This window comes from Leucopleurus acutus, assembly GCF_964270905.1.
Source record: "Leucopleurus acutus genome assembly, chromosome: 10".
Classification (NCBI taxonomy): Eukaryota; Metazoa; Chordata; class Mammalia; order Artiodactyla; family Delphinidae; genus Leucopleurus; species Leucopleurus acutus.
In genome coordinates this window covers 24,387,294-24,399,672 of record NC_139153.1, presented here as the reverse complement: position 1 = coordinate 24,399,672, position 12,379 = coordinate 24,387,294, and positions in this window count along the sequence as shown.

Genomic DNA, 12,379 nt, shown 5'->3' with positions numbered 1-12,379 from the left:
CAGGGTCAGTGTCAGGCTCTGGTCAGGGTCAGGGTATTGATCAGATATTTAATGATGATAGAGTGTCAGGCTCAGGATGAGGGTAGGGTTCAGTTCAGGGTGAGGTTAGTAATGAGGGTTAGGACCAAGCTTTGGGTCAAGGAGAGGATCACAGACAGGATGAGGGTGAGGTACAGGGTCACTGTCATGGTGAGTGTGAGCTTCGGGTCACAGAAAGGATCAGGATCAGTTTCAGGTTCAGAATCAGGGTTAAAGTGTGTGTCAGGGTCAAAATAAGAGTCATGGTCAGTGAAAAGTTTGTTCTCAGAGTGAAGGTAGAGGTCAGAGTCAGGGTGAGGAGTGTACTCTTAAGTCAGTGTCAGGGTGATAAGGTCAGGTTGAGAATCAAGGTTACTCTTGGGTTCATTGTGAGAATCAGAGGTAGAGGGAGGCCAAATAAGGGTCAAATTTTGGGTGAAGTTTAGTGTCAGTTTCAGAAACAAGATGAGTATTAAGATCAAGGACAAGGTGAGAATGTAGGGTCATTGTTTAGGGGAGAATCAGGGTGAGAATCAGAGTCAGGTTCAGTATCAGTGTTACATAAGAGTGAAGGTGTAAGGGCTTCCCTGGTGGCTCAGTGGTTGGGAGTCCGCCTGCCAATGCTGGGGACACGGGTTTGAGCCCTGGTCCAGGAGGAGCCCACATGCCGCAGAGCAACTGAGTCCGTGCACCACAAGTGCTGAGCCCACATGCCGCAACTACTGAAGCCCGTGTGCCTAGAGCCCGTGCTCCGCAACAAGAGAAGCCACTGCAATGAGAAGCCCGCGCACCGCAACGAGGAGTAGCCCCCACTCACCGCAACTAGAGAAAGCCCGCGTGCAGCAATGAAGACCCAACACAGCCAAAAATAAAAAATAAATAAATAAATAAATACATTTATAAAAAGAAAAAGAGTGAAGGTGTATATGATCAGGGTGAGGGTCATGATCGGAGTCAAGGTAGGGTGAGGGTCAGCTCCAGGGTGAGGGTAGTATAATGGTTAGGGTGAGCATCAGAGTCAAGATCTGGGTATTGGTCAGGGTCAGGATGAGTATCAAGTAAGGTACAAGGGGGAGGAGGTCAGAGACATTGCCAGGATATGCCATCCATATTCCCTATTACAAGGTGAGCATTACAATGTCAGAGAATGAAACTTAGTCATCTTTGTATCCCCATCCCTAGTTTAGCACCTGGCACATAGTTGTCATGCAATGTGTTAGAAAGAAGTAAAATAAGGGATACTCTACCCAGTTTATGTACCTCTTTCCCCTGTGTCTGAATTTTTAATCAATAATGAGATAATTGACCTAATGATACAGTGCTAAAATTGCTTGTCTTTTTTTTTTTTTTTTTTTTGTGGTACGCGGGCCTCTCACCGCTGCGGCCTCTCCCGTCGCGGAGCATAGGCTCCAGACACGCAGGCTCAGCGGCCCAGCCGCTCCGCGGCACGTGGGATCTTCCCGGACCGGGGCTCAAACCCGCGTCCCCTGCATCAGCAGGTGGACTCTCAACCACTGCGCGACCAGGGAAGCCCCTAAAATTGCTTGTCTTACAACTGGAAACTTTAATGAAAATGTCAAGACCAGTTATTTGATGGAATATCAAAAGCAGCCATACCATTTACTCTGGCACTTTCATTCTTTAGGGTGTTCAGAGTTTTCTGTTTTCAAAAGCACTTATTAAAATGCTGATGCCCCAAGAGCATATTGTCTGTTTTGTTCACCACTACATCATGTCATCAAGGACATTGCTTTTTCATTACTGTCTTCCTGAGTGAGAACAGTGACTGGACCACAGTTGGAGTTCAGTAAAGAATAGTTGAAGGAGTGACTTTCTTGTACCAATTCTTCCTGACTCCTGCTGTCTGCTGGTAGCAGTTTGTTGAGCAGTGTGATGCTGTTTCAGCAATAGATTAGCAATGTGTGCCATGTGCACAGTAAGACAAAGTGAAGGCTTTTCTAATATGTTTGCCATGAATGTGTTAAACCACTCTTCTTGCCTTAGCTATCAGCTAACGTTTTGGAAAGTTAGTTGACTGCAGAGAGGAAGACCGTGTGGTACTAGGAGGTGGGGAAGGGTATTGACCAGGGGGACTAAAGGTGCTGTGAGATGGAAATGAGAATTCTGGAAAGCAGATTCTGCTGCTTCCATGTTTGGCTGAGTACTTTGCCGGAAACAGAAGAATTCCAAGCTTTTTTTATCCACTAGCTTTTTATTTGTTTTATTTAGTTTTTCCACAGATTAAGAGGTTAGATTGTACAATGCCACAGTGTTTTAACAGTTCACTAATTGAATGAAGCTAGCCATGTGCAACGAAAAGGTTTTCATGTTTATTTATCGAGATTGTGCATACACTCTGTTAATTTCACACTCTTTGCACATGTATTCCTCCCTGAATTAGAGAGCAAAAAGCATTGCTGAGGCTCAGAGATAAAGGAATTATTTTAAAGAACAAAGAAATGGATTTAAAATTCCCCGTCCCCAGAATCTTATATCTTTCTCTGGTTAGGAAGCAGATGCACTCATCATTTTTCCAAAGCTAGGTTATCTCAAGGCTTTGTGTCCAAGATCAGAATGGGGGTGTCTGCAGGTATTTTATTAGGAGCTTGAAGAGAATTTGAGGGGGGGGAGAGAGACTTTTTATAGCATACGTACAAAGGATCTTATACTTCTCCCTACTCAAAATTACAATGTGAACTATGCAGGGCTGGCTAAAGGAGCAGTCATTTGCATCTGCAATGGAGCAACGCTTTGTTGCATTTGTGAGGGGCAGTTGAGTTTTCTGTCATGTTGTCACAGATGCAGTTTGGGGCATGAGAACTCACTGCCTAACACGGTCTTCTTACTTCCCACCTTCATGATCAGTGGAGGCAGACCGTTACCCTGTACAAGAATTATTCATTTATTCATCCAACGTGTATTTAGCCCTGGACCAGCAGTCAGGTTACAGAACCAACTAAGGTCACTTGTTCCTAATGGCATCTGTCTTAATTTCTTCTAAAATAGACCCTGAGACAGAGACTTGGGTGCAGGTAGTTTTTTGGGGGGAGACAATTCCTGGAAAGCACAAATGAGAAAGTGGAAAAAGTGAGACAGAAAAGGGCAAAAAGGCAATAAAGTGTGCATAAAACAGCAGTTTAGGGCTTCCCTGGTGGCGCAGTGGTTGAGAGTGCGCCTGCTGATGCAGGGGACACGGGTTCGTGCCCCGGTCTCGGAAGGTCCCACATGCCGCGGAGCGGCTGGGCCCGTGAGCCATGGCCGCTGAGCCTGCGCGTCCGGAGCCTGCGCTCCGCAGCGGGAGAAGCCGCAGCGGTGAGAAGCCCGCGTACCAAAAAAAAACACAAAAAAAACACAAAACAGCAGTTTAGGGCTGGAGGCAACTAGGGCTCAGTTCTCCTGGGGAACCTCTGAGAAACAATGTGGAAAATGTACAAAATCTCCCTATTAGAGTGAGGGCTGGGTCATTGATTTACCCACATATATTGAAGGTTCCAGCAAAGCTCCCAGCCCAGGAGAGAGCACTCAGGCAGAGGGTGAGAAACACTGATTCCTGAGTTGAGACGTTGTCGGTGTGCCAGGGACTGTTTACCATAGCTACAGGTGAACCAAGGAGATATGGGGCAGTGCATCAGTAGCATTTACTACAAAATCCTCGCTTTCTCTGCTCCAAGGCAGGGTCCATTTTGGAGCCAACAAACTTCAGACTGAGATAGAGCAAGGGCCGCCATGTAAGGCTGTGTGGGTTGTGCACTGTAACACTCCAAGGGTTGCCACTTGCGTAGAATGCAGTGTAATTATTGTCCCCCAGAGCTGTGCAAGGAAAAATCTGTGAAACATACACATGAATTACATTGTGATTGGCACCCCTTGGAGCCATGCAGCACCTAGTCAGCAAAGCTGTACACACAGTTTCTCTTACAAAAAAGTCCTCCTATGAAGGGTAGATATTATTTTTGGAAGAGTGAATAAATTATTGTAAAGCATTAGAGGACATTTCAGAAAAAAGGGACTTCAGTTAATATGTTTGTATCAGCGCAGTGATAGTTATAGATTCTAAATGGCTATCAGACTTGAGATCCAGATGGCTTTGCCTAACAGCATCTTTTTTTAACTTTTTAGATGGACACAGACCACACACACAGCACCTGCACCTCATTGGGAGGCCCAACTGCTACCCAAATTCATAGCCCTCTGGCCTTCCTCACCTACACAGGACAGGTATAGCTGCCGTGCATACAAGGTATAGGTGTGTCACATTAGCTCAGAGAATTTGCAGTCTCAGTTTCCTACCATTTCTTTAGACCATTCTAGTCCAGTGTGGTCCCAACAATTAGTGGTTTTACAGTAAACGAGGCATACGCAACCTTCCACATGTATCCTAATTGTCATTTCCAATGAGACAGAACTACAAGAAGACAGACTCTTAATTTGTTTCAAAGGCTGATCCTGGTTCAGCCCAGGGCCTGATGCAGTATTCTACATGATTTACTTGCAATATTCTGCATGATTCTTTGATGAATAAGAACACAATGCATATAAAACAATGGCCCCCATCTCCAAATTCCTGCCCAAAGCAATTGACAAATGATACAAACTTTCATATAAACAAATGCATAGTTAAAACCAAGTCTTTTTAAAATTACAAATGTTTCATTGTTAATTGTAAAATATTTGAGAAAGAAGATAGGCACACAATATACATTTTAGAAATATATTTCTTTCCTTAATTTTAAATCTTGATCATAAGTTCTGTCCCAATTTTCTTGTCTACCTAAGCTTTCTTTTAGAGGACTGTTTTAGAAGTTGAGGAGAAATACAGGTGGAAAAGAAAGATGGCATAATAGATCATCTACTATTGCTGTTGATCAACTGTTGAACAGAAGTAGTTCTGTCTATTTTTCATGAATTAAAAATTCATTATATGCAAGCATAAAGTAAGCATACTGTGAGTACTTTTGTGTAAGCAGGGTACTTTCTGAGTACTTACTGAGGATAAATCTTTTTTTTTTTTTTTTTTTTTTTTGCAGTACACGGGCCTCTCACCGTTGTGGCCTCTCCCGTTGCGGAGCACAGGCTCTGGACGCGCAGGCTCAGCAGCCATGGCTCACGGGCCCAGTCGCTCCATGGCATGTGGGATCTTCCCGGACCGGGGCACGAACCCGTGTCCCCTGCATCGGCAGGCGGACTCTCAACCACTGCGCCACCAGGGAAGCCCGAGGTTAAATCTTATATTGCATAGGAAAACACTTTATAACACTATAGAAAAATCGCTTTGTTTCTGAGGGATTACTCAACTGTATTCTTGTTTTTTTGAAGCTTGTTTTTTAATGATTCTTTCTCTAGATTTACTAAGGTAAAATGTAAGTTCTTCTTTAATCTTCTCTTTTTATATCTGCAAGCAACATATATTCTCACTGATCATCACAATGACCCTTAAAAAGAGAAATGATTACCTGCTTTTGTGAAATGGCCAATCTATATTGCCAACTGGGTCACAGCAAAACTGATTTCTCATTGCCCTGGTTGGATACAGCTGTGCTTCTGAGCAAGCTCTTTTCTTGAACGGATACCTTGGCAGGCCAACGGCAGTGAACTCTGGGAGGGTCAGGGATCAGAGAAATTAGGATAAGGATTGTCATATGGATTCCGTATGCTCTTTGCCAGGAGCACTTACTGTGTTTTGACATCGTTTGTTTTCCAACCCTCAAAAGTAGAGGAGGAATATTTTTCTGGAGGAAAGGACACCTGAAGATTCCCACAGCATTACAAATGCTCTAGAATTGTTCTGCAGAAGTCCTGGCTGACAGATGAACCTTCCCAGTACACACCAGCTATGCTATAGGACTGAAGATGCAACTGTGTCTTCATTCCCTCCTTCATTCCCTTCCTCCCTTTCTCTGTCCTCTCTTCATTTTTTTTTTTAACATCTTTATTGGAGTATAATTGCTTTACAGTGTTGTGTTAGTTTCTGCTGTATAACAAAATAAATCAGCTATATGCAAACGTATATCCCCATATCCCCTCCCTCTTGCGTCTCCCTCCCACTCTCCTTATCCCACCCCACTAGGTGGTTGCAAAGCACCCGGGTGATCTCCCTGTGCCATGCAGCTACTTCCTACTAGCTATTTTACATTAGGTAGTGTATATATGTCAATGCTATTCTCTCACATCATCCCAGCTTACCCTTCCCCCTCCCCGTGTCCTCAAGTACATTCTCTATGTCTGTGTCGTTATTCCTCTCCTGCCCCTAGGTTCATCAGAACATTTTTTTTTTTTTTTTAGATTCCATATATATGTGTTAGCATACGGTTATTTGTTTTTCTCTTTCTGACTTACTTCACTCTGTATGACAGACTCTAGATCCATCCACCTCACTACAAATAACTCAATTTCGTTTCTTTTTATGGATGAGTAATATTCCATTGTATATATGTGCCACATCTTCTTTATCCATTCATCTGCCAATGGACACTTAGGTTGCTTCCATGTCCTGGCTATTGGATATAGAGCTGCAATGAACATTGTGGTACATGACTCTTTTTGAATTATGGTTTTCTCAGGGTACATGCCCAGTAGTGGGATTGCTGGGTTGTATGGTAGTTCTATTTTTAGTTTTTAAAGGAACCTTCATACTGTTCTCCATAGTGGCTGTACCAATTTATATTCCCACCAACAGTGCAAGAGGGTTCCCTTTTTTCCACACCCTCTCCAGCATTTATTGTTTGTAGATTTTTTGATGATGGCCATTCTGACTGGTGGGAGGTGATATCTCATTGTAGTTTTGATTTGCATTTCTCTAATGATTAGTGATGTTGAGCATCCTTTCATGTGTTTGTTGGCAGTCTGTATATCTTCTTTGGAGAAATGTCTATTTAGGTCTTCTGCCCATTCTGTTGTTTGTTTTTTTTTGATATTGAGCTGCATGAGCTGCTTGTATATTTTAGAGATTAATCCTTGGTCGGTTGCTTCATTTGCAAATATTTTCTCCCATTCTGAGGCTTGTCTTTTGGTCTTGTTTACGGTTTCCTTTGCTGTGCAAAAGCTTTTAAGTTTCATTAGGTCCCACTTGTTTACTTTTGTTTTTATTTCCATTTCTGTAGGAGGTGGGTCAAAAAGGATCTTGCTGTGATTTATGTCATAGAGTGTTCTGCCTATGTTTTCCTGTAAGAGTTTTATAGTGTCTGGCCTTACATTTAGGTCTTTAATCCATTTTGAATATACTTTTGTGTATGGTGTTAGGGAGTGTTCTACTTTCATTCTTTTACATGAGGCTGTCCAGTTTTCTAAGCACCACTTATTAAAGAGACTGTCTTTTCTCCATTGTATATTCTTGCCTCCTTTATCAAGGATAAGGTGACATAGGTGCATGGGTTTCTCTCTGGGCTTTCTATCCTGTTCCATTGATCTGTATTTCTGTTTTTGTGCCAGTACCATACTGTCTTGATTACTGTAGCTTTGTAGTATAGTCTGAAGTCCGGGAGCCTGATTCCTCCAGCTCCATTTTTCTTTCTTAAGATTGTTTTGGCTTCGGGGTCTTTTGTGTTTCCATACAAACTGTGAAATTTTTTGTTCTAGTTCTGTGAAAAATGCCATTGGTAGTTTGATAGGGATCACATTGAATCTGTAGATTGCTTTGGGTAGTATAGTCATTTTCACAATATTGATTCTTGCAATCCAAGACCATAGTATATCTCTCCATCTTTTTGTATCATCTTTAATTTCTTTCATCAGTGTCTTATAGTTTTCTGCATACAGGTCTTTTGTCTCCTTAGGCAGGTTTATTCCTAGGTATTTTATTCTTTTTGTTGCAGTGGTAAATGGGAGTGTTTCCTTAATTTCTCTTTCAGATTTTTCATCATTAGTGTATAGGAATGAAAGAGATTTCTGACAAGGTTGTCCACTCTCACCACTATTACTCAACACAGTTTTGGAAGTTTTAGCCACTTAGTTTTAACCTAAATGTCCATCGGCATATGAATGGATAAAGAAGATGTGGCACATATATACAATGGAATATTACTCAGCCATAAAAAGAAACGAAATTGAGTTATCTTTAGTGAGGTGGAGGGACCTAGAATCTGTCATACAGAGTGAAGTAAGTCAGAAAGAGAAAAACAAATACTGTATGCTAACATATATATGGACACTAAAAATAAAAAATTGTTCTGAAGAACCTAGGGGCAGGACAGGAATAAAGACACAGACATAGAGAATGGACTTGAGGACACAGGGAGAGGGGAAGGGCAAGCTGGGACGAAGTGAGAGACTGGCATGGACAGATATACACTACCAAATGTAAAATAGATAGCTAGTGGGAAGCAACCGCATAGCACAGGGAGATCAGCTCGGTGCTGTGTGACCACCTAGAGGGGTGGGATAGGGAGGGTGGGAGGGAGACGCAAGAGGGAGGAGATATGGGGATATATGTATATATATAGCTGATTCACTTTGTTATACAGTAGAAACGAACACACCATTGTAAAGCAATTATACTCCAATAAAGATGTTAAAAAAAAAAAAAAAAACTAACCAGGGCAGGAAAGAAAAAAAATAGTGGTGAGAGTGTGCAACCTTGTCTTATTCCTGATCTTAGAGGAAATGGTTTCAGTTTTTCATCATTGAGAACGATGTTGGCTGTGGGTTTGTCATATATGGCCTTTATTATGCTGAGGTAGGTTCCCTCTATGCCTACTTTCTGAAGGGTTTTTATCATAAATGGGTGTTGAATTTTGTCAAAAGCTTTTTCTGCACTATTGAGATTATCATATGGTTTTTCTCCTTCTGTTTGTTAATATGGTGTATCACATTGATTGATTTGTGTATATCGAAGAATCCTTGCATTCCTGGGATAAACTCCACTTGATCATGGTGTGTGATCCTTTTAATGTGCTGTTGGATTTTGTTTGCTAGTATTTTGTTAAGGATTTTTGCAGCTATGTGTATCAGTGATATTGGCTTGTAGTTTTCTTTCTTTGTGACATCTTTGTCTGGTTTTGGTATCAGGGTGATGGTGGCCTTGTAGAATGAGTTTGGGAGTGTTCCTCCCTCTGCTATATTTTGGAAGAGTTTGAGAAGGATAGGTGTTAGCTCGTCTCTAATGTTTGATAGAATTCACCTGTGAAGCCATCTAGTCCTGGGCTTTTGTTTGTTGGAAGATTTTTAATCACAGTCTCAATTTCAGTGCTGTGATTAGTCTGTATTTTCTATTTTTCCTGGTTCAGTCTCACAAAGTTGTGATTTTCTAAGAATTGGTCCATTTCTTCCCGGTTGTCCATTTTATTGGCATATATTTGCTTGTGGTAATCTCTCATGATCCTTTGTATTTCTGCATTGTCACTTGTTACTTCTTTTTCATTTCTGATTCTGTTGATTTGAGTCTTCTCCCTTTTTTTCTTGATGAGTCTGGCTAATGGTTTATCAGTTTTGTTTATCTTCTCAAAGAACCAGCTTTTAGTTTAATTGGTCTTTGCTATCATTTCCTTCACTTCTTTTTCATTTATTTCCGATCTGATCTTTATGATTTCTTTCCTTCTGCTAACCTCGGGGATTTTTTGTTCTTCTTTCTCTAATTGCTTTAGCTGTAAGGTTAGGTTGTTTATTTGAGGTGTTTCTTGTTTCTTTTTTTTGTTGTTGTTGTTTTTTTGTTTCTTGTTTCTTGAGGTAGGATTGTATTGCTATAAACTCCCCTCCTAGAACTGCTTTTGCTGCATCCCATAGATTTTGGGTCGTCATGCTTTCATTGTCATTTGTTTCTAGGTATTTTTTGATTTCCTCTTTGATTTCTTCAGTGCTGTCTTGGTTATTTACTAGCGTATTGTTTAGCCTCCATGTCTTTGTATTTTTTACAGTTTTTTTCCTGTAATTGAAATCTAGTCTCATAGCATTGTGGTTGGAAAAGATACTTGATACGATTTCAATTTTCTTAAATTTATCAAGGCTTCATTTGTGACCCAGGTTATGGTCTATCCTGGAGAATGTTCCATGAGCACTTGAGAAGAATGTGTATCCTATTGTTTTTGGATGGAATGTCCTATAAGCATCAGTTAAGTCTGTCTTTTTTAATGTGTCATTTAAAGCTTGTGTTTCCTTATTTATTTTCATTTTGGATGCTCTGTCCATTGGTGAAAGTGGGGTGTTAAAGTCCCCTACTATGAATGTGTTACTGTCGATTTCCCCTTTTATGGCTGTTAGCATTTGCCTTATGTATTGAGGTGCTCCTATGTTGGGTACATAAATATTTATCATTGTTATATCTTCTTCTTAGATTGATCCCTTGATCATTATGTAGTGTCCTTTTTGTCTCTTGTAATAGTCTTTATTTTAAAGTCTTTTTTTTCTGATATGAGAATTGCTACTCCAGTTTTCTTTTGATTTCCATTTGCATGGAATATATTTTTTCATCCCCTCACTTTCAGTCTCTATGTGTCCCTAGGTCTGAAGTGGGTCTCTTGTAGACACCGTATGTATGGGTCATGTTTTTGTATCCATTCAGCCAGTCAATGTCTTTTGGTTGGAGTGTTTAATCCATTTACATTACAGGTAATTATTGATATGTATGTTCCTATTACTATTTTCTTAACTGTTTTGGGTTTGTTTTTGTAGTTCTTTTCCTTCTCTTGTGTTTCTTGCCTAGAGATGTTCCTTTAGCATTTGTTGTAAAGCTGGTTTGGTTGTGCTGAATTCTCTTAACTTTTGTTTATGTGTAAAGGTTTTAATTTCTTTTTTTTTTTGGTTTTAATTTCTTAATCGAATCTGAATGAGATCCTTGCTGGGTAGAGTCATCTTGGTTGTAGGTTTTTCCCTTTCATCACTTTCAATATGCCCTGCCCCTCCCTTCTGGCTTGTAGAGTTTCTGCTGAAAATCAGCTGTTAAACTTATGGGGATTCCCTCATATATTATTTGTTGCTTTTCCCTTGCTGCTTTTAATATTCTTTCTTTGTATTTAATTTTTGATAGTTTGATTAATATGTCTCAGCACGTTTCTCCTTGGGTTTATCCTGTATGGTACTGTCTGTGCTTCCTGGACTTGATTGACTATTTCCTTTCCCATGTTAGGGAAGTTTTCGATTATAATCTCTTCAAATATTTTCTCAGGCCCTTTCCTTGTCTCTTCTTCTTCTGGGACCCCTAAAATTCTAATGTTGGTGCGTTTAGTGTTGCCCCAGAGGTCTCTGAGACTGTCCTCGATTCTTTTCATTCTTTTCTTTATCCTGCTCCCTGGCAGTTATTTCCACCATTTAATCTTCCAGGTCACTTATCCGTTCTTCTGCCTCAGTGATTCTGCTATTGATTCCTTCTACAGTATTTTTAATTTCAGTAATTGTGTTGTTTATCACTGTTTGTTTGCTGTTTAGTTCTTCTTTAGTCCTTCTCTTTAGTTCCTTGTTAAATGTTTCTTGTATTTTCTCCATTCTGTTTCTGAGATTTTGGATCATCTTTACTATCATTACTGTGAATTCTTTTTCAGGTAGGTTGCCTATTTCAGCTTCATTTATTTGGTCTTGTAGGTTTTTACCTTGTTCCTTCATCTGTAACGTGTTTTTTTGTTGTTTCATTTTTTTTCTTTTCTTTGATGGGTGGTGCTGTATTCCTGTCTTACTGGTTGTTTGGCCTGAGACAGCCATCACTGGAGTTTGCAGGCAGTTGGATAGAGCTGGGTCTTGGTGCTGATATCAGGACCTCCGGGAGGCCTCACTCTGATTGGTATTCCCTGGGGTCTGAGGTTATCTGTTAGTCCAGTGGTTTGGACTCGGAGCTCCCACCACAGGAGCTTGGGTCCAACCTCCAGCCTGGGAACCAAGATATCACAAGCTTCTTGGTGAGGTATAAAAAAAAAAAAAGCAAAGGAAGAAAGAAAGAAAAAAGGGAGCAGTACCATATCAAAGAATAAAAAATAAAATAAAATTAGAAAGATAAAAAAAAATTAGGAAAAATAAAACTATAATTGAAACAACTGCAACAAGGTAAAATAAAACCACAACAGAAAAAAGAAAAAAAAAAAAACGTGGGTGGGGGAACAAGCCAAAAGGAGAGATCACTAACAAAGTATAAAGAATAAAATAAAATTAGAAAAATAAAAGATATATTAGGAAAAATAAAAATATAAAGGAATCAACAAGGTAAAACAGAACCCCAATCTAAAAGAGTAAAAAAGAAAAAAAAAGCCTTGGCATGGGGTGGAGTTTAGGCAGGGGGTGGAACTTAGGCAGGGGTGGGGTTTAGGGTGGGTGGGGCCTGGGCGGGGTGATGTTCAAGCGTGGGTTGGGGTCTCTGCTTAGGACCTGCGCGCAGACGGGTAGAGGCAGCACGTGGAAAGGAGGGCCTCTGGTGTGTGGAGTTCCGGAGTTTGGAGGTAGGGCC